The sequence below is a fragment of the Diplotaxodon limnothrissa genome, unplaced genomic scaffold, assembly GCF_057381915.1.
Source record: "Diplotaxodon limnothrissa isolate DT_005_m unplaced genomic scaffold, D_limnothrissa_male_GT1.1 unmapped_scaffold_4, whole genome shotgun sequence".
Lineage (NCBI taxonomy): Eukaryota > Metazoa > Chordata > Actinopteri > Cichliformes > Cichlidae > Diplotaxodon > Diplotaxodon limnothrissa.
Window position 1 is genome coordinate 789,337 of NW_028188558.1, and position 24,742 is coordinate 814,078.

General features: G+C 41.2%; 1 protein-coding gene across 3 annotated transcripts in view; it reads left to right on the forward strand.

The window, feature by feature from the left end:
* LOC146606847 (protein NLRC3-like) overlaps positions 1-24,742 on the forward strand; it is a 1,106,670-nt gene that overhangs the window by 400,618 nt on the left and 681,310 nt on the right. The window lies entirely within an intron of this gene.

Genomic DNA, 24,742 nt, shown 5'->3' on the forward strand with positions numbered 1-24,742 from the left:
CTGGGAGCCGCAAATACTTTGTGACATCTAAAATGAAGATAACACTGTGTATATTGTTTTTACCTTTATGCTTTGTGTGAACAACTACAGTGTGTTGCTTATGAAATCCATGAAGTGCTACAGAGAAAATTACATTTGATTTATGTAATGAACACATTTTGAGCTCTTAAAGAAATATAACAAAGGAAAGCTGAACTCCAATGATCCATGTAGCAAACACAAACTGTTATATCGCCTTTGGGCTTTTGGAGCCTTGACCTGACTTTTAAAAAAAGCGCGTTCATGCAAACATCGTCGGGTCTGCCGTGATATGTTTACAACGGGACTTCTGCTCCTGAACCTCTGCGCACAGCGTCTGCAGGCTGTACGAAGTCACTTTATCTCTACAGGACTGTAAGCTGTCGTCTGTGAGGCGTGAGCGTGTTTGTTTGAACACAGTTCACGGTGGAGAACAGCTGCTGACATAATGTGGATCCAAGATCCATAACTGGCCTACCTGGGGCTGAAAGTCTCCATAAATGCAGGCGTTTCGGCGGCTACACCGGCTTCCACGAGTGTGACGCTTATTTTGAGAAAATAATAGAATATAAATGTATTTTTATATTTCAATATCACAATAATCTTCCAATGTAGAACTACAAGTTAAAAAAGAAGTAACATAAATCAAATCCACTTCAGCTAAATACTTCTCATTTATTTCCATCTTACATGCTGTGACTGCAGCCATTCCCACATCTCTGTGAATGGGACTCATGGACATGGATCAGTGGTTGTTGATCAATGGTCCTGAGAATCTGCATAATTAAGATGAAGGAACGGAGCTCCCAGCCCATCGTTCCTGCAGCTGCTTTCAGTCTTTATGCAAATGTCCTGTTTGTAAGACTGAAACCTGCAGCTGAGACTGAAGACGTCACCTGATGATGACGACACGTTTCTCCCACAAAACGCTGCGTCCAGATGAACAGAAGCAACAGACTCACTTTCCTGGATGATTGAGATGCATCAAGACTTCATTGTGTGTTACTTCTCATTCAGCACAGACACATTATTCCTGTTAGGTCATGTCAGCTGTCACTCAGTACAAGCACAACTGTGAACAACACAAACTTCTCTTCAATGTGTCACAGAAACACTAAGTGTGAGAGCCTGTATGACACACAGGACAGACTGTAAGCTCTGCTGGCTGCACAGCACTTTGTAGCAGTTTTCCAACATGTCCTCCACCCGTGATGTCAGTGGTGGGACCCCAGTCACAGCACTCAGCACCACCTCCTTTAAATGGATTTTATAGCAGTTACTCCCGTTACTCGGTGCAACGCTTCTTAAATGTGTTTTTGCAGGATAAAACACAGCAGGTGGTGTAGAGAGGACGTCAGCTGACGGAGCAGAGGGAGGCAGACTGTGGATAAATGACAGAGTGAGAGGAGAGCAACCATGACAGAAGCACAGGTGTGGCAGATAGAAGTGGCTTTATAGACACTTATTGTCAGTCCTCGTGCATGCTGTGGAAATAAGTGTCTGTGTCATGAGGTGACATGTGAGCTTATCTTTGGTCAATAAAGCTGAACGACCAGTTTTCACTTTGCTTGTTACGCTTGTTTAGTGACGTCTGGGTTTCTGTGGAGCCCGAATTTTGATGAGTTCTGGTGAAATCATCTGAGATCATCTGAGCATCGGTGAAGAGTCAGCAGAGAAAGTGTGGGACAGAAGTTTGCTTTGGACACATGGACTGAAATCAAAAAGTAACAAACAGGATTTCCAATGGACAGTATGGAGAAGTGAAAGTACACAAAGGCTGTGCTGGAACACGTGTGTTACACTTTTTGACAGCTGAGAACAAAACACAATATTTTGCATCATCTCTGCAGTGTCTCTTCTTTCCTCTGCTGTTGTGCTTTTAGCTCCAAACTGTTTCAAATGGTTTGTCAGCAAGCTGACCTCTGACCTCTGCAGTACTAACTCCTGACCCGTACAAAGAGCGGGCGTTTCTGACCTTTGACCTGCAGCTGTATGTCTCTCAGTCTCAGTTCTTCTCTCCGTCACTGATGGAGCAGGTGTAGTTGCTGCTGACAGTCAGTCGTTTGTTTTCTCAGAGTGAGGCTGAAGTCTGAACTGTTCAGAGCATCAGGTCTCATCAACGTGCACTGCTGTAACGCCGCTTTGTCCTCTGAGATCACCAGGTATGAAACCTGAGTGCTGACAGAGCAGCATGTTCCCCCTCATTCACCTCCACCACCACAGCCAAGGCATGCTGGGAAACTGAGGACACACAGACGGAGAACTGAAGTGTCTGCTGTGTGTTCATCTCAGAGTCCTCACAGGTGACACATTAGCTCCAGAACACCAAGCCAGGTGTTTGAAGCCTGACAGGGATTCTTCCCATCCAGAGGGAGGATTTAGCTGCACAACAATGAACATTAGTGTGTAGTTTAGAAACACAGACTGTGCCTGCACTGCATCTAGTGAAGAAAAGTGTTACTGCCAGAGAACCAGGCTCCTTTAAAGCAGCTGATATTAAGGTTGAAAAATCAACAATAAGCTGATGTAATCAACGTTTCACAAAATGGTCAACACGTCTCTGTTCCAGAAAACAGCTTCAGCAGCCTCTGAGTCTGAACTTGGAGTTGGTTATAAGCCACAGGCCTGTGTGCACAGCAATGAGGAAATATAATGCAGTAAGTGAAACATGGATGTGTGGAACAGATTATCCCAAAGGTTGATTCTGTTCATCTGGACGTTCTCAGTGAAACATTTGGTCTCTCGGTCAGGTGACTCCTTTAGTCTCAGCTGACTGCAGGTTTCCAAACCTTTGTCACTGGATCACTCACTTCATCTCCAACGTGTCCCTGACACAGACAGCTGGAGCCGTTACAGCAAAATCATTGATCATCGTTTTTAGAACATTAGCTGGTGTTGGTGGGCAGGCTAGCAGTGCTAATTGTTAGCACTAGTTCTGCTGCTCTCCCTTTGTCTCTGTTATTGTTGGTCTTTAGTGAACAATAGAAAGTGTCTTCATGAGACTGTTGCCTAATGTTCAAATGTAGATAACACCACCTGCACCAACCTGTTACACAGCACAACCCTCTGGTGTAGCTTTGCCCATACGGTAAAAAAAATATATTTTAAAATACATTTTAAAATATATTTATATATTTAAAATGTATTTTAGCACATATATTTTTTGGCCATTTTTTGTATATTTTGAAATATATTTCAAAATACATTTTGAAATATATTTATATATTTTGAAATGTATTTTAGCACATATATTTTTTGGCCATTTTTTGTATATTTTGAAATATATTAATAAAATATATTTCAAAATACAATTTAAATGTATTTAAAATCATTCAAAAAAATATAAATTTAACCCTTCATATATTTCTAAGAAAACACATTCACATGTAACATCTGAAAGAAATCTTTATTTGATGTTTAAAACATACATATAGCATATCAATCAAGCAAGGAATATTCATTTTATAAGTTTATTCTCATTACATACTTAAACATTCTAAAAGAAACACACACACATATACATATATGTGTGTATATATATATATATATATATACAGTGGGGCAAAAAAATATTTAGTCAGCCACCGATTGTGCAAGTTCCCCCACTTAAAATGATGACAGAGGTCAGTAATTTGCACCAGAGGTACACTTCAACTGTGAGAGACAGAATGTAAAAAAAAAAATCCATAAATTCACATGGTAGGATTTGTAAAGACTTTATTCGTAAATTAGGGTGGAAAATAAGTATTTGGTCACCTCAAACAAGGAAAATCTCTGGCTCTCACAGACCTGTAACGTCTTCTGTAAGAAGCTTTTCTGTCCCCCACTCGTTACCTGTATGAATGGCACCTGTTTGAACTCATCATCTGTATAAAAGACACCTGTCCACAGCCTCAAACAGTCAGACTCCAAACTCCGCCATGGCCAAGACCAAAGAGCTCTCGAAGGACACCAGGAAAAGTATTGTAGACCTGCACCAGACTGGGAAGAGTGAATCTACAATAGGCAAGCAGCTTGGTGTGAAAAAATCAACTGTGGGAGCAATCATCAGAAAATGGAAGACATACAAGACCACTGATGATCTCCCTCGATCTGGGGCTCCACGCAAGATCTCATCCCGTGGGGTCAAAATGATCATGAGAACGGTGAGCAAAGATCCCAGAACCACACGGGGGGACCTGGTGAATGACCTGCAGAGAGCTGGGACCAAAGTAACAAAGGTCACCATCAGTAACACACTACAACGGCAGGGAATCAAATCCCGCAGTGCCAGACGTGTTCCGCTGCTGAAGCCAGTGCATGTCCAGGCCCGTCTGAAGTTTGCCAGAGAGCACATGGATGATACAGCAGAGGATTGGGAGAATGTCATGTGGTCAGATGAAACCAAAGTAGAACTTTTTGGTATAAACTCAACTCGTCGTGTTTGGAGGAAGAAGAATACTGAGTTGCATCCCAAGAACACCATACCTACTGTGAAGCATGGGGGTGGAAACATCATGCTATGGGGCTGTTTTTCTGCCAAGGGGACAGGACGACTGATCCGTGTTAAGGACAGAATGAATGGGGCCATGTATCGTGAGATTTTGAGCCAAAACCTCCTTCCATCAGTGAGAACTTTGAAGATGAAACGAGGCTGGGTCTTCCAACATGACAATGATCCAAAACACACCGCCCGGGCAACAAAGGAGTGGCTCCGTAAGAAGCATTTAAAAGTCCTGGAGTGGCCTAGCCAGTCTCCAGACCTCAACCCCATAGAAAATCTGTGGCGGGAGTTGAAAGTCCGTGTTGCTCGGCGACAGCCCCAAAACATCACTGCTCTCGAGAAGATCTGCATGGAGGAATGGGCCAAAATACCAGCTACTGTGTGTGCAAACCTGGTAAAGACCTATAGTAAACGTTTGACCTCTGTTTTTGCCAACAAAGGTTATGTTACAAAGTATTGAGTTGTATTTTTGTTATTGACCAAATACTTATTTTCCACCCTGATTTACGAATAAATTCTTTACAAATCCTACCATGTGGATTCATGGATTTTTTTTTCACATTCTGTCTCTCACAGTTGAAGTGTACCTCTGGTGCAAATTACTGACCTCTGTCATCATTTTAAGTGAGGGAACTTGCACAATCGGTGGCTGACTAAATACTTTTTTGCCCCACTGTATATACACACAGTCTCAGTTCCCCCAGCTTTCACTGCAATCCTCAAAGCCCTTCTGGACACGCTGGGAAACCCCTTCCTTACCCCCACTGTAACAAACAAAAGTCACAGTTCTATTACAGTTCAGAGTTAAAATAAAAATGTGATTTATGTTAGCTGGCTTCATTTAGCAAACAGATATTTCTGTTTATACAGATACAGATACTAATACAGATATATTTTACGCATAATTTACCTCTTTTTTTTTCCTAGATGGGAAGTCTATCCAGTTCACATTACAGTAATGCTAACACCCCTTTTGGTCGTCTCTCCTTACCTTCCAGCATTCATAAATCTGTTGACCTTCTTTGTCTGAGACCAACCACTACAATGCATCATCACCTATTTGTATTGGTAACTTACTTTACAACCTATTTTAATGGTTGCAAAGTAAGTTACTTGTGGTGTATGCAATTTTAGATACACAGAAAGTCTTCACTTACTATATATGGCTGTCATAGTGTCCTTATCAAGGGCAGTTCTTCACTCTGCGCCGATGTCCGTTTTGCTCTGTCCTCCTATAAAAAGCATGAACATTTGAGTGTTTGACTAGTTTTAGATTTCCAAAAATTTGATATTTGTACAACTAAACATTTGAACTACAATATATGCTATTGAGCGATACTTTTATGGGTAATTTTTGGTAAAGAAACTGGTGACAGAGTTGTAGGCTTTTTAAAGTACTATTAGCTAACCATTTGAACTGACTTTCAAAGCTGATTGCTGTGGATCAAAACCTCCAGTGGGAAGGCGGCCATTAGAAGAACACGCACCATTGAACCTGAAAATAACAAAAACAAACAAAAAACAGAACAATATATAAGAGTCCGATAGGGTAATAAATCTCTTCTGAAGCAATATAGTTATTTTGGGTGAAAAACAAAACATTCCTCTAAAATATATATACTGACATCAGCAATCAACATCATGATTGTAATTATTTCCTTTTTAGTACATCTACTGCTGTTTGCATGTGTCAAGCACTACGACTGTATCTATGCATATAAATTCACCATATATATCCAGCAAAAATGTTTTGTTATAGGAAAACAAACAAAGGCATTCAATCAGAGGTGAGAAATTAATTGGGAATATGAATTATAGGTGAACTATTCTTTACCTACTAGCAATCAAGCTTCTTTAACCAAGAAGCTTGAAATATTTGAATGTAAAATAAAATAAATAAATAAATAATAATAAAAATAACATGATGTAATTAAAATGCACAACTTACATTAAGGAAATCTGCATTTGTATCCACAGGCTAAAAGTAAAACAGTAAATGTGTTAGTAATAGTACAGGTATTTGTAAAAAAAAAAAAAAAAGAGGCAGTAACTGTGACGCTTCTAGTGGGATGCTAAATGCAGAGATTTATATTTACAGTATAATACTGCATGTACGGGTAGCTGTGTTGTGAACTGTAACTGAATATTAGAGAATCTCAGAGAAATTAAATGTATTTATTTTTTTAATTTATCAATCATAAAACTGTGTGTTTTGAAGGCCTGTTACGATAACGACTTTTTGTTGGTCGGTATATTGCCCCATAAACAATTGCGACAAGTTATGTCATTGTCATTTTAAGACCATTTTATGTCTTTGAATGTATAATCATAATATAACACCATAATAATGCAAGATCTACACACTTTCAATTGACAAACCGACATCTAATTCTTAAAGTATTTAGATCATTGAAATTAGGAATCAAAATATTAGATACCTTAAAAACTTGAATAAATAGTAAGTTTTCTAACAAATAGAAAACAATGATATTTAATGTTATTGTTTTGTTATCATTATATTTTATTTTTGTAAATATAATGGCACATAAATTACATCATCAACAATTATTGAGGTCATGTACATGTATTGTGTGTTAAGTCGATATATCGATTATTGTGATAGGCCTACTGTTTTGGTATCATAACGAGCTTGTCAAACATGCATGACCACTAAACAATGTCTAAGCAGTAGTACTGGTCTGAATGACAACAAACCTAACTAGTGTTTTGGAAAATCTGTTAGAAAACAGTTATTTCAATAATTATGATTAGCATGTGACACAGACACCGCATAAAAAACTACAACAACAAATACTTACTTTAGGAGGATGGGGGAGGGCAGCATGAGGTTGAGACTTTGACATCTGTAAGAAACAAATTCATGTATTACAAACAAGTCACTTAAAAATACATTAATGTGGCAGACTGTTCCCTGTTCAGATGCAGTGTATAAGTACAATCAGGGCTGTCACAACAATGGGGTGGGGCCAAGTGGCTGCAACCCTAGGTACAATGTGCAGGTATATATAATTACATATAATATATGTGAATAAAGCAAGAATCTGTTTAGGTTAGTCACTGTGCTGACTGATGTTTGCTAGGTTTATATGATTGCAAACTGCACAAAAACAACAACAGCAACAACATTAATGACAATGACAAACAAAATTACTTACATTTATGTAAATCTCACATTAGGAAGATCTGGAGAAAGGCTGGACATGTCAGGTAAGGAGACGGAAGTGATGTTGTAGGTGACGTCAGACGCCGGAGATTTTGGCGGAGAAAAAGCAAATGGTAGCATAGAGTTTAACAAAGGTTTTCCAAGCTTCAGTATTACCAAATATACTAATCAATTGTCATATAACTAACAACATCTGTTTTATCATCTCTAACACCCTGGAGGACAACGGGGAGAGTTTAGACGCTCTCCAAGATTACATCGACCGCTGTTTTCAAGATTTAGTAATGCATAAGGCCCAGAGTGCATCTTCCCCGGCCAAAATCGAGACGCCGTCATCGAAGAGAAGTCGCCAGGCAGACTCCCCCGGTACAACATCGCCTGCCGGCAAAGACATCGCAGAAATCCTGGAGTCAATCGACAAGCGATTGTCCAGTTTCGATGCGAGGCTGTCCCTGGTGGAGATCTTACACCGGGAATTTAAATCTCTGAGAGAATCCCTGGAATTCAGCCAGCGGCAGGTGGAAACGCTTGCCGCTGAAAATGCCACGCTACGGGAGTCGGTTAAATCTCTCACCGATAACGTGACCCAGCTAAACATTGAAAATAAAAAAATAAAAGAGTCCGTTATCGATCTACAAGCCTGTAGCATGAGAGATAATCTTGTGTTTTCTGGTATTCCAGAAACTGCCGGAGAGGACGCAGAGGCAACGGTGAAAAGCTTCATTAAAATCCACCTGAAGCTGCCGGAGGACACCGTAAAGAACATCGACTTCGATAGAGTACATCGCTTGGGGGGCGCGCGGTCGCGGACCGGGAGACCACGGCCTATTGTGGCCAAATTCAGTCAATTCAAACAGAAGGAACAGGTGAAGAGTCGCGGCAGAGAGCTGAAAGGAACGGACTTCAGCATGAACGACCAGTTCCCCAAAGAGATCCTGGAACGACGCAAGGTCCTGTTCCCAGTTCGACGTAGCTTTATCCAGAAAGGCTCCCGTGCTGTCATCGCTGTGGACTCTACGTGGACGGACAGCTGTACCGCGACCCCGGCACCACACCGTGGTTATACTGACTGCACTCCAGATAAGAACCCGCTACACTCTTTTCTTATTCATTCACACTTTCTCCTTTAAAATGTGTTTAACCTAGTAATATCAGTAGGATGTCATAGCAGATATAACACCGTCACCCTCCGTCATTGCTTTAATTGGAATGTTTCCGTTTCGTTTCCTTTTTTTTTGTTGTCGCTCACAGTTCATGTGGTTTCTTTCTTTCTCTTGTCTTTCACTGCTGTGGTCACCTACTTCCCCACTCACCTACAAACAACACCCTCTATTTCTCCATATTTTCACAACACGATCACGCAAACACATCAGCTCAACGGCAGCACATTCACAACAGCCTCACAGCACGCACAGACTTGCAGGACACATAAGCAAGCCACGCTTGTTCATATTAGTGAATATTCACACACATAGTCAGACTTATGGAGTCTCTCACCACACTTCTTTTTCTCTTTCTATTTATAAACAAGGGATGTTTCCATATTCTCTCCACCTGCCTAAACGAAACACCCAGCATACATCATTAAACATACACGCACAATTAAGGGCATGCTGAGGTTTGTCACATGGAATGTAAATGGAGCTGGCACCAGAGGAAAGAGGTTAAAAATATTTAACCAGCTTAAAAAACTACAGGCAGATGTTGTTTTATTACAAGAAACTCACAAACCTGTCACAGGTTTAAACAAACTTAAAACACCTGAGTTTCCTAACGTGTTTGCAGCCGGTTATAATTCTAGACAACGGGGAGTAGCAATTTTAATACATAAAAATGTTAATTTTACAGTACTCGATACAGTTATAGATCCAGAGGGTAGATTTCTAATTATTAAACTATCAATATTGAACAAAAAACTATGTATTGTTAGTATATATGGTCCAAATGTTGATGAACCCTCATTCTTCCACGGTTTTTTTAGTGCACTCTCTGAACACCTTGATTGCACACTCATTCTTGGCGGTGACCTCAACCTTGGACTAAATGAAGAAATGGATAGGCTCAACACAACAGGAACTCAGCGTAATTGGCAGTCCACAAATATAATCAAACAGTATATGAACGACTTTGGTCTTTGCGATGCATGGCGCTCTCTTCACCCCACCAGTAAGGAATATACTTTTTTCTCGCATGTTCATCACTCTTACTCTCGTCTGGATTATTTTTTGGTCAGCAGCTCACTGCTGTGTGACATTTCAGACACTGAGATTCATCCTATAGCTGTCAGCGATCATGCTCCTGTATCTTTAACACTAATGCACAAGAATAATACTACGCCAAGTAAAAACTGGAGATTTAATATATCACTACTTAAAGATGAAGACTTTATTAAATACTTTAAAAAGGAATGGACTTCATATTTAGACTTTAATGACACTCCCGGAATATCTGCTTCTGTTCTATGGGAAGCAGGGAAAGCTGTGATGAGAGGTAAAATAATTTCTTTCTCATCACACAAAAAGAAAGAAGAAAACAAAAATATTCAGGAATTAGAAAAAAACATCAAATCACTAGAAGAAGCCTACGCGTCCCACCAAGATCAGGAAACATTGAACAAAATATGCAAAACAAAACTAGAATTAAATGAAACTATTAATAAAAAAACACAATTCCTTATACAAAGACTTCGCTTGCAGAATTTTGAACACAGTAACAAATCAGGTCGATTTCTAGCTAACCAGCTAAAAATAAATAAAGAAAAAACAACTATATGTGCTGCTAAAGATTTATCGGGGAACACAATATATGATCCTGGAAGAATAAACAACATTTTTAGGGATTTCTATGAAACTTTATACTCACCACAAATAAACCCATCTAAAAATGAAATTGATCTGTTTCTTGACAACGTAACTCTTCCAAAATTACTAGACAGTCAAGCAATGGAATTGGATTCGCCACTGACGCCAAGTGAACTCCAGGAAGCCCTGATAAGTATGCCCAATAATAAGGCTCCAGGTCCAGACGGCTTCCCTGCAGAATTCTACAAAGAATTCTGGACAATTTTGGCACCAGTATTCCACAGCATGTTGCAGGAAATCGAGGAAAAGGGCAGACTACCACCAAATATGAATTCTGCCAACATTAGTCTCCTGCTAAAACCAGGCAAAGACCCTTTATTTCCCTCAAGCTATCGTCCAATTTCTCTTTTAAATGTAGACCTTAAAATAATCTGCAAAGCTCTCTCAAAGAGATTAGAGAAAATGACCCCCCTCTTAATTCATCCTGACCAAACTGGTTTCATAAAAGGTCGGCACTCCTCAACAAACACTCGTAGATTACTTAATTTAATAGACTACTCATACGATAAAAACATCGAAGCCATAATATTATCTCTAGATGCAGAAAAAGCATTTGACAGAGTTAATTGGAAATTTTTATTCGCAACTTTACACAAATTTGGTTTTGGAAACTCTTTCATAAACTGGATAAGAATATTATACAATTCCCCAACGGCTCGTATCAGAACAAATGACCAGACATCCTCCAGCTTCTGTCTCCTGAGGGGCACCAGACAGGGATGCCCACTCTCCCCCTCACTTTTTGCAATTTTTATCGAACCTCTAGCAGCAGCATTTAGACAGGCTACAACAATTAAGGGCATAAAATGTAAGAACATAGAACATAAAATCAGTCTCTATGCGGATGATGTGTTGCTTTTTCTGCAAAACACACAAACCAACCTCTCTGAGGTAATTACTTTAATAAACTGGTTTTCAAGAGTTTCAGATTATTCAATTAACTGGCCAAAATCTACAGTTCTCCCCATTAACTGCTCCTTCCATAATTCTTCCTCTGCCCCACTGCAATCCGGAAATATTAAATATTTAGGTATTAATATCTCTCCTAAGCTTTCAGACTTAACTAAACTAAACCACATCCCACTTCTAAAGAAAGTAGAAGGCGATCTGACTAGATGGAAATCTTTACCCATATCACTCATGGGAAGGGTCGCCACTATAAAAATGATGATCTTGCCAAAAATAAATTACTTATTTTTGATGATCCCTAACAAACCATCACAAGATTGGTTCAGATCTCTGGATTCATATATTTCCAAATTCCTTTGGAAAGATAAACCCCCGCGTATTAGCTTAAAAACGCTACAAAGAACCAAGGATAGAGGAGGATTAGATCTGCCTAATTTTCACCAATACTTCTTAGCCAACAGGCTTCAGTTCATCTCAGAATGGTTAAAACATACCTTCTTAGTTGAGCCCTGGCTAGATGTTGAACAGGCACTATGCAAGGATCTAGAGATTTCAGACCTACCATTTATTAGCTCAAACATCAAAAGACATGAATGCTTTAAAAGTATCAACATCAGCTTTTCTCTAACAGCATGGTGGGAGTTTCTAAAAATAACGGAGTCTTCATTAATCCCATGCAAACGTACACCTATCTGGAATAACCCTGACATATTACAAAACAATAATATGATTAATTTCCCAGAATGGAGTTGTAAAGGAATTAAATACTTAGAACATATATTAGAGGGAACAGAATTTATTCCATTTGACAGACTAGTTGAACAATATGGGATCAACAAGACAAGGTTTTTAGAATATCAACAAATTAAATCCATAGTAAAAAAGAAATTTAACCTCAGTCAAGTTGAATTACAAACACCACTAAGTGCGGCACATTTTCTTACTCTTAAATCCCCCAAATTATTATCTAAAATATACAGAACACTTTCTAAATTAGATGAATCAATATCCCTTCCTACTGCAAAGTGGGAAGCAGATTTATCAGTCAACCTAGACCAAAACTTCTGGTCTCAGATTTGCTTAAAAACTTTTAAATTAATTAAAAATCCCAGTCTGCAATTAATACAATACAAAATACTTCATAGAGTGCACTATACAGGTCATCGGATGTTCAAGATGGGCTTTACATCTTCCAACAACTGCTCACACTGTCAAGGCAATACACCAGACAATTACATCCACGCTCTTTGGTTCTGTCCACCAGTGCAAAAGTTTTGGCGCGAGATATGTGAAGACTTATCAAAATGTCTGAAATGTAACATTCCAACCTCCCCCTTAGTGTGTTTGTTGGGCAGCTTAGATAATGTCACTTCAGAAAAGAATATAGCCCATATGATCTTCACTGCCCTATGCATAGCCAAGAAAACAGTCCTCATGAACTGGAAAAATAAAAATAATCTTAATTCTAACCAATATAGAAATTATCTATTAGATTACATTAGTCTTGACACAGCCTCTGCCACCACATTAGATCAATTGCTCTGGGCCCCTTTTATCAGCTCCATCACCTAGTGGGGGTGGGGGGTCATAGTTTGGTCCCGCCTTCACTGTTGTGATTGGTGAGGGGGTAGGGACAGGCTTAGGGCGTCGGGGGGTTCCCCGGAGGCATCTTCCTTGGGGGGCTCAACCCGGGGTAGCGGTCACGTCCGGTTGAGGGCTCTGTTGGCTCTCAGGTGACTGTTTCCTCGCGGCTGCGTGCAGCGGGGCTAGGGGAGGGTCTGTGCTGACGGACGCGGGTTACTGACCTGGCAACCTGGCTGCCCCTGGGTGGGTCCGGGATGGGCGTGAGGTTCTGGGGGCGCTCCGTCTCTGGGCTGGGGCCCGGGCCGGGCCTCGGGGGCTCGGGTCCTGGTTGGTGTGTTGCCGGGGTTGTGGGCGGGTGGGTGCATGGGGGCCCGGCCCTGGAGCAGGGTGCCGCCGGTGCATCGAGCCGCCTGGGGGGCTCTTCAACTGGTGGGGGGGATGGTCACATCTTGCAGGAGCTTTCTTCTCTCAGGAACTCTCTGCAGGAGGGGGAGATACAGGAGAGGTGGAGGAAGATCTCAGCCTGGGCGTTTACCGTCTTATGTAGTCTGGAAGATGTGTGGTTGGTGGGGTGGGTGCAGTTTTCTCTGTGGTGGGGTTGGGTGGACTGTCCAGGGCTCTGTGGAGCCGGGGGGCGCTACTGCACTGGGCCCCGGTCTGATGGGCCTGGGCCCCCCTTCCCTGGCGGGTCGCGGAGGGTGGGAGTGCCTACTGGGGTCAGCGGGGGAGCTGGCCCCAGGGAGGGGTTACCTGCCCCTCCCTTCCTTCCCTCCCCATCTCCAGCCGCCTCCCTCTTCCCGCTCCTCCACAACCACCCACACATGCAGGGCCTTGGAGTGGGGGTATGTCACCAGGGTGCAGAGGAGGCTACCCCCCCCCCCCCCCCCTGTCCCCTTCTGGCTGCCTCTGCCTCAATTTTATCCCACAACTTAGACATTCACATTATTCACACTCTCATTACACATACATATAGGATCTTGGGGGTGGGCACAATCACGGAGTCCAAATCACCATCAGGGTGTATACCTCACCCCTGACGTCGTTGCCCACCTCTCAATTTTAAATACACTTAGTCATTGAGGGTTAGCAGGAGGGACTATGCGCTTACCTGCTGCTCCTTGGCAGGTAGCTCCATGCCCTCCTGGGTTTTAATTGCACCTTAGAACACATATGCATCAACACTACAATGAGCGGGTGGAGGGAGGTTTGGAGTCTTCTCCCACCCCCATTCTCTGCGGCCTGCTGGAGCGGGAGGGCTAGTAGGAGGAGTTGGCCGTCCGACTGCGGTCTGGGGTGTGGGGCCTCCCTGCTACTGCGGAGTCGGGGTGGTCTGCCTCTCCCCACCGCAGGGAAAAGGGTAACACCACCTGGGTCTGGGTGCAATTCCCCCCTCCAGGGGCAAGGGTACCTAGACCCGGTTTGTAGAGTACGCTTGGGGAGTGTGATTGTGTGTACAGCGTCTCTTTATGTCTGTCTCCACGTTGGTTGAGTGTGGAGTGAGTGCATATGAGAGCATGAGGGTGGGAATGGATGTTTGTGTCTGTGTGTGCCTGTATGTCTGTGTCTATATGTCAGGTTGGGTATCAGACGCCACCTCTCTGGGGACACCTCAGGCCCTCCAAGGTTTGGAGGCCTATCTCCACCCACCACCACTTCCCCTGCCGGTGGCGGACTCCCTCAGGTGTCGGTGTGTTGGTGGTTCTTTGTGTCTGGGGGTGGGCGTCCGGGTACACACCGGCTCACTCCTTGGCGGCCGCTTGTCGGGGCCTGGGGCCTGGGGCTCGCTCGGGCCCCTTTGGAGGTGGGGTGCCCCCGGCCTCTCGGCCTAGGGCTCGGTCACTCAGGCGCAGCTGGGGGCCGGCGGAGCTCACGGGCGCGTCACTGCAACTCCCCCTGACTTCTGCTCCGCGGCTGCTGGGCGAGCCCTCATCTGGGACTCTCCTCAGCTCTTACTGGGACAGTGGCGCGGCTGCCCCTCTGTTGGTCTTCCATGGTCTCTTGTGTTCTGGGGGCCTCTGGATGTCTGGAGTTTTGATCTCCTCCATACCCGCTTCACACCCTGGAGGAAGGGGCTGTGGCCCCCCCACACTCCCTAGCAGATCATTACATGGAGAAACCTTTGGAATGCAAGCATGCTGATCCACACAGGTATGCACACATGGGTATTCACAGACGCGGACTAAAGCTTTCTTGGCTGCTGCCTCAAAGCACACTGTGCGCTGTCTATCTTGCGTGCTGCACAATATCGTTTATTACTTAGTAAATACTGATATCTATGACTAGCTAGTTTATTGTGATGGTGCTTTGTTTTCTCTATTATTATGTTGCTCTTTGTTGTTTGCTGTCTCCTCTGTTTGTTTTTGTTTGTTTGTTTGTGTGTTTTTTTTTTCTCCATACAGGTGACCCAGGAGTTTTTTTTTTTTTTTTTTGTCTCTCTTCCCCCCCCTTCTCACCGTCTCTTCTCCCCTTTGGTTTTCTTTCTTTCTCTCCCCCTCTCTCTCTCATTCATTCCCCCTGTCCTATTTATTAAAAAAAAAAAAAAAAAAAAAAAAAAAAAGACAAAGGATGAACTGAAGCTCTGCCATCACGTAATGTCGCATACTGCTGTTTCTGATGTCATTTAGAAAAAAAAAAAAAAGGAAGATCTGCATTCGATTTCATGGGCTGAAATAAATAGGCAGAAACATTACTGCTAAAAAAATAAAAAACAAAAACTCTAAAAAGCCTAAAAATGACTTAAAAAGCAAGGAAATGTGGAACATTGTAATTAGCGAACATTAATAAAGCATAACTGTTCTTTGTTTCTAACCTTGGTAAGTACTCTGTAGCCAGAAGGAGAGGTAGGATTTCTGTGAAAGCCAAATTAAATGTGAATAGGCTTTGATAGTTATTGAGAAGGCAGAATAATAAGAAAAGGCAAAAGTACGTCACAATATAATTAATTAAGTTACATATTTTGATTACCAAATTATAGAAGCGTGGAGCTGCCACCCAGGCAAAAGAAAAATAGAGCTGTATCACGTTATGACGTGAAATGTTTATTGTTCTAACATTATGCTTTTCATGTTTCTATAATACAGTGGTTCTTAACCTTGTTGGAGGTACCGAACCCCACCAGTTTCATATGCGCATTCATTGAACCCCTCTTTAGTGAAAAATAAAGTGTGTTTTTTTTTTCAAATTAGACGTAGATATGTTTTTTACTGGTGCACAAAATGAGCCGTGCACGTCACAGCGGAGGCTCTGCCGAACCCCTGAGACCAACTCACCGAACCCCTAGGGTTCGATCGAACCCAGGTTAAGAACCACTGGTATAATATAATATCACATTATTATAATATACATAATTGTCACGTTCGCACAATATTGTACGGACGTGATAATTATGTACATTTTTCGTACAATGTTGTTCAAACATGTTGTTCAAACATGATAGTATATTGTTAGAACGATAAACTTTTCACGTTATAACGTGATATACTTATATTTCCCTTTTGCCTGGGTGGCAGCTCTACGCTTCCGTTCCAAATACAGTGGGGCAAAAAAGTATTTAGTCAGCCACCGATTGTGCAAGTTCCCCCACTTAAAATGATGACAGAGGTCAGTAATTTGCACCAGAGGTACACTTCAACTGTGAGAGACAGAATGTGAAAAAAAAATCCATGAATTCACATGGTAGGATTTGTAAAGAATTTATTGGTAAATCAGGGTGGAAAATAAGTATTTGGTCAATAACAAAAATACAACTCAATACTTTGTAACATAACCTTTGTTGGCAATAACAGAGGTCAAACGTTTACTATAGGTCTTTACCAGGTTTGCACACACAGTAGCTGGTATTTTGGCCCATTCCTCCATGCAGATCTTCTCGAGAGCAGTGATGTTTTGGGGCTGTCGCCGAGCAACACGGACTTTCAACTCCCACCACAGATTTTCTATGGGGTTGAGGTCTGGAGACTGGCTAGGCCACTCCAGGACTTTCAAATGCTTCTTACGGAGCCACTCCTTTGTTGCCCGGGCGGTGTGTTTTGGATCATTGTCATATTGGAAGACCCAGCCTCGTTTCATCTTCAAAGTTCTCACTGATGGAAGGAGGTTTTGGCTCAAAATCTCACGATACATGGCCCCATTCATTCTGTCCTTAACACGGATCAGTCGTCCTGTCCCCTTGGCAGAAAAACAGCCCCATAGCATGATGTTTCCACCCCCATGCTTTACAGTAGGTATGGTGTTCTTGGGATGCAACTCAGTATTCTTCTTCCTCCAAACACGACGAGTTGAGTTTATACCAAAAAGTTCTACTTTGGTTTCATCTGACCACATGACATTCTCCCAATCCTCTGCTGTATCATCCATGTGCTCTCTGGCAAACTTCAGACGGGCCTGGACATGCACTGGCTTCAGCAGCGGAACATGTCTGGCACTGCGGGATTTGATTCCCTGCCGTTGTAGTGTGTTACTGATGGTGACCTTTGTTACTTTGGTCCCAGCTCTCTGCAGGTCATTCACCAGGTCCCCCCGTGTGGTTCTGGGATCTTTGCTCACCGTTCTCATGATCATTTTGACCCCACGGGATGAGATCTTGCGTGGAGCCCCAGATCAAGGGAGATTATCAGTGGTCTTGTATGTCTTCCATTTTCTGATGATTGCTCCCACAGTTGATTTTTTCACACCAAGCTGCTTGCCTATTGTAGATTCACTCTTCCCAGTCTGGTGCAGGTCTACAATACTTTTCCTGGTGTCCTTCGAAAGATCTTTGGTCTTGGCCATGGCGGAGTTTGGAGTCTGACTGTTTGAGGCTGTGGACAGGTGTCTTTTATACAGATGATGAGTTCAAACAGGTGCCATTCATACAGGTAACGAGTGGGGGACAGAAAAGCTTCTTACAGAAGACGTTACAGGTCTGTGAGAGCCAGAGATTTTCCATGTTTGAGGTGACCAAATACTTATTTTCCACCCTAATTTACGAATAAATTCTTTACAAATCCTACCATGTGAATTCATGGATTTTTTTTTCAAATTCTGTCTCTCACAGTTGAAGTGTACCTCTGGTGCAAATTACTGACCTCTGTCATCATTTTAAGTGGGGGAACTTGCACAATCGGTGGCTGACTAAATACTTTTTTGCCCCACTGTACACGAGAATAAAGTAATATTATATGGGAAAAGGCACCTGCTAGCTTGATGATGGAGGCTTCTTAGACTGGCCACCCGCCTTGGCTTCTTGTCGCCACTCCACGAAATAAAGGTCCGTTTCCTCCATGCCGGCTAATTATTTATCCTCATTAAAATCTCGTATATGTTCAGTTGGCAGAATTGAGAATTTTACATCTTCCAACCACTTAATTAACGCGAACATAATCGGCTTGTTTCTTCCCGTCTCCTGTATCCGGCCGTTCCTCTCGCTGTCAGATTTCGCGCCTCAGAGACGTCGTTATTTTTCAAAAAAAAAAAAAAAAGAAGAAAGAAAGAAAGAAACAGCAACAACTACTAAAGAGAGTTTTTGCACGTTCATTGCACATTTGTGGGAATGTTTAAATATTTAATTTTTATTAATTACTTTTCATTATATCTTTATTTTTTAAACCACCGTGGCAATGCGCATGCGCATACACTCCTGCACGCAAAGGGCTTTGGAGTTGACGTAATGTCGCAATGCATTGTGGGAGCGCAGCACCATCTTGGCAGGTCACGAATCAAAACAAGTTTGCTACGAACCATTCTGAAACGTAGCTCAAAAGAAAATGACGGTATAGAGACAGATTCTGTCCAGATGCAAAGAGACGGTACTTGATTGTTGAAATGTGGACCCGTATGAAATATAGCCGTGGAGTAGAAACCCTGAAGACCAAACCGCTATTGACTTAGCATGATCTACTCTCATACCTTGTCTGTGGAGTCAGAGCATACATGGCACACCAATTTCGCAATTATAAATCTCTGGAGGCGCACATCCAATTCACCAAGGACTGGGTACAAGATTTGGCTATTTTTAAGCCTCCACGTTGTGAGTACGCCGTCATTCAAGCAAAGGTAAGTCAGCTTGAGTACTGCGAGTAAAATGCGTTTGATTCCCCCCAACATTCAAATTAGTGCTAGCAAAAATTCATTCGTGAGGGGGAAATTACAGTGAGAACATGTAGAGGCTCTGTTAGAGGGATAACATAGTGAGTTCAGTGCATTGATGTGACATTGTCCTGAAGGATTTAGTTATTCTTTATGGTTAAAGAAATTGCCCTAATTAATTCATATTTATTATAAATAATCCTAATTACACATCTTGCTTCCTTGTTTGTGTCCTGTGTCACTAAAAATACATTCTGTTTTAGTTTTATACATTGATTAATGACCTGCAGAATCTGCTTGTCATATTAGGTGTCCATAGTTGTCACTTAAAGTCGAACTTTATGTTTTCTCCCTCTTGAAAGTGATTACATCCTTGCATTACATACTTTAGGTTCATTTTTTGCTGATAGGTTTCTAAAAAGAAACATGCAGATTTAGAATATAACATGCAGCGTTCTATAGATGGATACATAAAAACACTTTATTTGTTACATTTATGATAAATGGATTTGAAAGTAAATAAAACACATTTGTGTCGGCCTTGGCTCATAGTTCTTGTCTTTAAATGAACTTTGTCTGTGTGTGTTTCAGGTCCTGCACTCTTAAAGACTGAATTGCAGCATTGCAGCCACAGGTCATTGTGAGCATCACAGGGAAGGTTGAAGCCGCCCACTGCAGCTGTATGGCTAGAGTCGTGGAGACTTGCAGCCATGTCACTGCTCTTCTGTTTAATGTAGAAGCAACAGTGAGGATCTGTGGCACAAGGACTGTTACAGATGAACCTGCATACTGGGTTTTGCTGGGTAATATGACCAAGATACAGCCAGAGGTTGGCCATAAGATAGACTTCTCCTCTTCAGCTGCCCAAAAAAAAGGTTCTTGATCAAAACATAGACAGACCATCTGTAGTGACAAGTAAAAGAAGCCATCCTCAAAAAAGAAAAGTTCCACCTGCTACTGTGGAGGAGTTGGATCAACTGATGGGACAATATTTTTCCAAGCATAGTTCTGTTCTGAATAACCCATAATGTTTTAATTTAGGGGGCCATGTAAATACTTTGCATTTACTGAATATGTACTTACTAAATACCACTGTTCAAAAGTTGAATAAAGAAACAAAGAAATGTTTGCCTATTTTTAATTAAAAGCACTTTGTCGAACATCACATCAGTTACAATGTAGAAAAAATGTTATGTATAGTTTACAAATGACAAAATGTTCACATAAAATCATGACAGCATTTGTATAATATCACCCACTACTAGCATTCTGTAATTTACTGTCTCTTTTGAAAACTTATCACTTATCACATGGAAAAACCTTTGGAATACAAGCATGCTGATCCACACAGGTATGCACACAGGTGTACACATGGGTATTCACAGACGCGGACTAAAGCTTTCTTGGCTGCTGCCTCAAAGCACACTGTGCGCTGTCTATCTTGCGTGCTGCACAATATCGTTTATTACTTAGTAAATACTGATATCTATGACTAGCTAGTTTATTGTGATGGTGCTTTTTTTTCTATTATTATGTTGCTCTTTGTTGTTTGCTGTCTCCTCTGTTTTTTTTTTCTCCATACAGGTGACCCAGGAGTTTTTTTTTTGTTGTTTGTTTTTTTTTCTCTCTTCCCCCCCTTCTCACCGTCTCTTCCCCCCTTTGGTTTTCTTTCTTTCTCTCCCCCTCTTTCTTTCATTCTTTCTCCCTGTCCTATCCCCCAGTCATGTCTGTCCCGTTTGCAACTGAAAATAAAATAAATTCATAATTATAATAAAGGTCAATCAAATGGACCAATATGGCAAGGCCATGATGATCCACTTGGTAAAATAAATCCGCTTGGCATCTTTCTTGGCCTCAAGACAACAATTCTGATGGCTATAGATCCAAACGGGACAAAAAAAAAAAAAAAAAAAGTAGTCTCAGAATAGTGAATTAAACCAACATTTATTGTTGATTTTTTTTTTAACAAGAAAAACATTTTTCAACTGAATAAAAACAATGCCAATAACCAAAATAAATAGAAGCGTACATGAAAACTACACAGTCCTTCACCTTTCTGTCTGATTTTTTTAAGGAAAACAGTTTTTCATTCCACTAAAAACAGGACAAACCCACCAGCATGAACATTAAATAAACTATTACAATTGTAAAACAAAACTCCTTTACAAAATGTAATAATTATCAGTGGGTCCCAGGAAATAGAATGTGACATGGGATTTAGATTTCCGTTACCAGGATGGTTGGGTTCAGCGTAGTCTTTATCACCACCTGTCAAAGACACATCATCAATATTCATGTTTGCTCAGGTTATTCACTTGTTCACATCTGTCTGAGATCATTCATACTGTTGTATGGATGTGTGTACAGTATGTATATAATTATCAGCTATGTAAAAGATATTATCATCTCTGTTCTTACCTAGTTGGAAGTCCTCCATTCAAACTCAGAGAGCAGCTGGAGGAAGGTGGTGATCCGAGGGCTGATTCTTGTAACCTTCCTCTTTACGACACGACCTGTCTTGCGGCTTGTACCAAGTTTTGCAGGGCATTTTGTTCCCATGTCTGGATTGATCCTCACAAAGAACCTTTTAACGGAAAAAAGGCTGCTTTAATTTCAAAATTAAAACATACGTTACAGCAATCACCTATATGTTTCTGCAACTGTAAAAAGAGAAGGAGAAAAAAAAAAGAAGAGAAAAAAGGAAAAAAAAAAAAAAAAAAAGAAAACTTATCACTACATAAACAGCACAAGACTTAAAAGTATTTAACAAGAGCATTTTTCCCTGGTTTTACTACCACACTGGGGCACATGTTCACCAAAACGCAGCAAACCTTTGCCATCTTATCCAGGAAGGTCACCTTTTTACCCTCACATGGAAGAAGTAATCTGATTGGCATGGTGGTATGTAGCATGTAGTTTGAAGCAGGGATTTCGTAGTGCCCCATGTGTAGTGTTGGAACCCAGTCAGGATTTGTTTCATTCATTTCATAGGCTGGTTTGTTGCAATAATGCCAAATAATTAGCAACTCTATAAATAGAAGGTAGTTCTGCATGTTTGTTCTAAGTTTGTGCTATGATCTCAGAGCGCATTGAAAATAAAATTAACAGGCTATAAATAATAATATGAACTTATTTAGAACTTACCTGAATGAAAATACTGGAGCACACCAACAGATATCTGTGGCTGGTAGAGAACTGAATATCAGCTCGTCTCGCAGCTGCTATCCAGGCTAGACGCCTTCTTTTGGTAACATCCAACACATAAGCTCCCTCATGATGTTTCCAGGTGAGGAAACAATGAAAAGAGAGCCTGTTTTCAAGCTTATTCCTTTGTCGGTAGTGCAATCTAACATTACAACCGACCACACAGCAAGCATTTGTTTGGCCTGCTAATATGGCGCCTTGACCAAAAATCCTGGCTACGCCCCATCCCGTAAGATCACGCTCCGGAGCCCTATTAACGTACGGATCTAGAAAGAAGACGCTGCATTTTTAACTCTGAGGGAGATGGAGAATGAGCCTATTTCCAAAACAGTGGAGTGTGTTCCTTTAAATACTAAATTGTATATATTGTCAAAAACTAAAGTGTACATAGCAGTTGTTGTATCTTGTTTACTGTATCACTGACAGATAATTTCAAAGTCAATGAACGCTACATTATAGTGAGATATTGTGTAATGTGAAATACTGTAAGCAAATGAATAAACAACCTAATTCGTGATAGACCTTTGACTCTGTTTTGTTTGAATCCAACTGTTTTTTGCAGATGTGCATAAAACATGTTACTTTTAGTATTGTTATCATTATCATCATTATTGCACTAAATATATTTTAAATAAAGGATACTTTGATATACATTCTACTGTAAGGTTGGAAATGTATTTTCTTCACCCTAAAATATGTTTTGAAATGTATTTTGGTTTGAAAGAAATACATTTTCAATTTCAAAAATATATTTTTTTGGAGCATCACAAATACAAAATATATTTACCATATATTTGAAATATATTTTGGCCAGGAAAAATGTATTTTTTTACCGTATGGGTTTGCTGCTGCTGACTTTGAAAATCACACCAAACATGGAATCAAATATATCGACTCGGCTTAGACTACAGAGAAGCTCGGCACTGCTCACAAAACTCAACACAAAAGGCTTTTTAAAGACAACAATCACTTTGACAGACACACAAACACGACTGAGTACAGAGCAGCTGCTGGTTTGAAGCCACAGAAATGTTCAAATGTTTAAACACACTGCAGCGTTGCAGCCGTGATGCATTTGTGCTGCTAAGGCCACACACATCAGCTGCCTTACATTTTAGTACCAGTTCATCTCTGACCATGGCAGCACAGTCTTTCCAGTACAGTGATGTCGGTGGGGACAGTGGGGACTGATTGTTCATTGGCTGTAAGCCGGTCACATGGACGTTTAACTGGTGCTTTGATTGCTCTGTAGTCTGTTGTGCCCGTGAGCTGAAATGAGACAGATTATAATTGTCACCATTCTGTTAATGACTCTTATTATGTGCGCTCTCCTCCACTGTCACACTAAACACATTAAACCTTTATTTTTGTGTAAAGTCAGGATTTATTGGCTCTTCTTAAAAGCGTCATGAAGTGCAAAACTCAGCAAACATTATACAAAAGTAGATTTAGAAGCTGAACTGAAAACATTTAAAGTGACAGTCAGCACAAATCCAGCTGACATCTCCATCCAACCCAAGTCTTCATTTAAAGTCATTATAACTGTGACACACGTTTGTTACAGTATTAATCCTGCCTGATGCTGCAGGGCCAACATCATGAAACAGGCTCAGCATTTATTTCCATTATGAAACTTTATCATTAAAAACAAACCATTGTTCTGCAGTCGTCCCAGGACTGTCGGTCAAACGTTCTCTCCACATGTTTAAGGCTGAGCTCACTTTATCGTCTGCCTGAAGGAGGGAAGCAGATGTTACTAAACATCACAATAAAACATATGAAATGGGTGCACATGAGGAACGTCTGCACTGTTAAAGCCATGCAGACATCTTCACACATGAAGCAGCAACACCTCTCAGTTTAGCAGCAGCTGGTAAAAGCCACAGTGATCCTGGAGCCTCCCTGAAGGACTCGTTCATCAGTAACTGTCAGGAGGACGATTAAACCTTCTGCACACGTCCTGTAGTTACACACTCGGGAGGAAAGACGACGTCCTCGCTCTGCAACATGATCTGTGTTTCATCCAGGACGCTCAAACACAGATTGGTTTCCAAATATTAGACGCACTGGTTCTTCATGTGTTTCTACCTGAGCACTCAGAGTCATTTCTACAACAGGCCTCCTTCACCTGCTGGTGCCTCTGTTTCTGTGTTTGGCTGTTTCCATCAGTGCCTGATGTTTGTGATCTTTGATCTGTTCTGAAGTCTCTCTTTGTGACACAAATGTTGTTTGGCTTCTTTTGCAAAAAAGGCAAAAGAACTTTAATGGATTCATTTGCTGATCTTACTGTTCTGATGCAAAGCCGTCCTTTCAATGCTTTAGAAAGAAAACCAAACAATGTTTTTAAAACTTTCCCAAAATGTAAAAGCTATTAAAACCATAAACTTCTGCTCCTTGATCATGTGATTCTTCTTCTAGACTGTCTGTAATTGT